Here is a 3,943-nt window from a genome sequence, read left to right on the forward strand (position 1 = left end):
AGGAATTATAAGTGTTTTGAAGAAGTTTAAAGTATCTGTAATAAAGGGTTGAAAGTTTATTATTCGGATTGATTGACGTTGAGCAGATAACAGTTTATTAATAATATAATATTACAATTTACTAATATTATGAATGATAATTTATAATAAGTATATTCACAAATAGTTAAAATTAATTTTAAATTAACTATAGAATAACAATATTAATTAACTGTTGAAAAATAATATTAACAACTAATATTGTGAACATTAAAATAGCAAATGATTGCGAATTCCTCAAAAATTATACATACTTCCAAAAAAAGCCAGTTGCTTAAATTTTTAGATTAAAGTTCTCTGATGGTCACTTTAAATGCATTTTTTCAAAATAAACCTCCACTTGAAATATTCAAACTAACTTGTAACTATCTTTTTTCTTTAACATTTAAGACAAAACTCTTTTTGAATACCTTTTTATACTAATTTTCTCCTTATATATAAAATATAATGATGAAAGGTACGACAGGTAAACGTAAATTACTCTTTACAGCTAAAATTACTCTTCTTTTTCGATTTAGCATTTTAGTTTACATGGTCAAACTTGCAACTGAAATTAAAAACTAAGTGCTTCAGGAATACTTGTAAACAAATTGGAAATGAATCGCACAAGAAGTATCTTTCAAAACAGGTGTTATAATTTTTTTTTTATAGTTCTTAAGGTGCAAGAATTCATGTCTTATCATAAAGCACCGCGAAAAAGTATTTAACTAAAAATTTACGCCTCCTTCCTTACCAATGATTAAGATTTTCGTCTTTTTAATTGTGTAGAAGTACCTGAACACCCTTAGTCAGCACACCTTAATTGAATTATTTGAATTGACGTGGAATTAGTTATAAAAGTAAAAACTAACAACTGCATTAAAAAAAAAATACTATAAAAGATTTAAAAAAAATAAAAACTAACTTGAAAAATAAACCATCAATTAATAACATGCATTATACCATTATGCATTTTTTGATTTGAAAAAAAAAAAAAATGTATGTATTGAAATAAGCACTCTGAATTATTTCAATAGTAAACTAAAAGACATCTGCAAAAAATAAAAAACGCCTTGATTTTAACAGGGTGTGTAATAAAGACATTTAAAGCGGCATTCAAACAAGACAAGGTATTTGAACATTTTTATGCGATGTCGAAAAATCACTTTTGAAGATATTTTATATTTGCAGCTATCACATACCGTTTTTTAAGTTTTACTTTTATTTATTTATATCTTATTTATTTAAATTAAAATGTACAAGTGATAAACAAGTATAAATTATCATAGTTATGTTTTTGGTATTAAATTTATTTGTTTAAGTATAAATTATCAAAATCATGTTTTTGTTTTTAAATATATTTGTTTACTTGTTTTTTCGTTACTTTTTGGTTTAATAAACATTTGTTTACTTACTGTCATGCTCTTTATAATGTTAAAACAAAAGTTGTGTTTTGTTTTAGAATTGATATCTAAAAGTAATTAGTTTTTAATTGGTTACACACTGTTTTAAATTTTTAACACACCGTTTCCTAATTAGTTGTTAACTTTTTAACTGATGTTTGGTGATAAATAGCGCTTCATTTATTAACTACTTTCATGTTTGGTGATAAATAGCGTTTCATTTACTCGAAATCAGACTCCACTACCATTATTTACGTTTTAGTTGCTCTTTAGATCAAGTTTATAACTTTAAATCAAGTTGATAACTTTAAATCAAGTTGATAACTTCAAATCAAGTTGATAACTTTCTATAAAAGCTTGTGCTTTTAAAGTTCTTCAAAGATAAAAATAAAAGAAGACAACACCATACAAAAACAACCTTTGTCAGCATACACAGGGCCGTCCCGAAGAGGTCATCCATGAGGGGAGGAGGGGGGAAAATGGAGGGTGTTGTTGTTTGTATTTTTCGCCAACTAGAGACACCAAAAAAAATATATATTTGCAACTTGCCAACTGTAGTTCACAACTTGCTCAACATGCTAACTCAAAAGCTTATATGACAGCTTTGGGTGGTGGGACACCCCCCGTTCGGAACGGTCCTGAGAATACACATCACATCATGCCAAATAGCTTCTGTAAAGTATACCAGATATTCTACATACCAGATATTCTACAAACGTCATCAAATATTTTTTTAAATTGCTTTAACTTTAATTTAACCACCAATTTTATTACAAACTAAAATTTTTATTTTAATGACAACATCAAATAAAGTTATTTGAAAGCAATCCGTTTTCTTATTTATCTGTTTTTAGTTTTGTTGTTAATATTACTTCTCTTTGAAAATATTTTTAGGAATTGTTTTATTGAGAATAAGATGAAACAATTTGGTTGGTTTAATACAGATTGGATTCAAGTTCAAATCAATATAACAAAATTGGTAGGCGAGCAAACCATTTTTGTGATAGATTTACGTCGATTCTGTTTTTCCAATCAAATTTTAAATGTAATATTGCTAATACTATTGGCTCTACTTTTGTCGAGACTTTGGGAAAATAAGCCAGATATTAAGCTTAAAAATCCAAGACGAAATCGAACAGTAGAAATAATATTCTTGTTTTTAAATATTACTTGGGTTTTGCTTTATTGTTTGCTAATCACTGAGAGTTTATTTTGGCTATTTTCTTCTTCTTACTTCAAGACAAGTTCAAGAACTTTGATTCTGTATCATCTTTTTGTTATATTCGGTTATCATATTATAGACTTTTTTGAGAAATTATTTTTAAAGCGGAGATGTAATACTTTTGAAATAAATAAAACGCTGGAAAGATAAAAGGCAGTCACAAATTAAGAGTAAAGGATACTTTTAAAAACATATTGAAAAAATTAAGATGAAAAAAAAACAAATTTAAATAAATAAAGATATGAAATGTATATATAAAAACAATTTAAAATAAATACTTTAGAAATATAATTACGTAATACTAATAAATTTAATATTTACTATTTTTTCAGTTTGCGACGAGAAAATGTATTATTTATTATTAACTTACAGGTAACCGCAACCTCGATAAACCCATCATTAGCAATTACCACGTTTTCTCATTACTGGTATTTGATAAAAAAAAAACAAAAAAAAAAAGACCTTACGGATTACCGGTAAATGTATAAGTTATCTAAAAAAGATCAAAAACTGTTAAATTAAAAACATTTTTCGTTTGACTACTTAAAAAATTAAAGTAGCAATATTTATATATATATATATATATATATATATATATATATATATATATATATATATATATATATATATATATATATATATATATATATGTATATATATATATATATATACAAGGCCGCCGTGAGGGGGGGGGGGGTCTACTGGGTTGTTTTGTCCCGGGCGCCAGGTCGACAGGGGCGCACGAAGCCGAATAAAAATAATTTTTTTTTTTCATGTTTATTTAAAAAAAAGATGAAGTACTGGGAAGCAGCGTGGAAAATAAGAAATCAAAAGCAGCCGGTCAATCTGACCAGCTAAAACATTTAATAGACGGTCAATTGCTTTTTTTGGCCGGTCAATTTTTTTTAGTTTAAATTTTCAACTTTGTAATGAAGTGCTTCATAATTGGACTTTTTAAATAAAAAAAGTAATTAATGCTTTAAAACTAAGAAACTAGCATTACTTTCAATTTGAAAGTAATGCTAATTTTCTTAGTTTTAAAGCATTAATTACTTTTTTTATTGTATTTAAAACTAATGTTTTGAAAGTTTCAAAACATTAGTTTTAAATAAAGCGATTCTTTTTATATAGCGGAAACTCGCAAATAAAGTGAATACTAATGATTAATTTAACAACCCGCTGAAGTAAATGTTTAAAATAACTTTAGTGCACGGAGATTTTCATTCAATTAAAAACGGAGATTTTTTACTTTATTAAAAAAAGAGATTAGATTAAATCCAAGTAGTTTGATATTGATATA

At 26.0% G+C, this 3,943-nt stretch overlaps 1 long non-coding RNA gene across 1 annotated transcript; it reads left to right on the forward strand.

Moving 5' to 3' along the window:
- Positions 1-1,062: 1,062 nt before the first annotated feature.
- Positions 1,063-2,990, forward strand: LOC124815753 (uncharacterized). The gene is made up of 2 exons (XR_010643087.1): positions 1,063-1,148; positions 2,316-2,990. It is a non-coding gene; the product is annotated as an uncharacterized LOC124815753 (long non-coding RNA).
- Positions 2,991-3,943: the final 953 nt, after the last annotated feature.

Source organism: Hydra vulgaris, chromosome 13 (assembly GCF_038396675.1).
Source record: "Hydra vulgaris chromosome 13, alternate assembly HydraT2T_AEP".
Lineage (NCBI taxonomy): Eukaryota > Metazoa > Cnidaria > Hydrozoa > Anthoathecata > Hydridae > Hydra > Hydra vulgaris.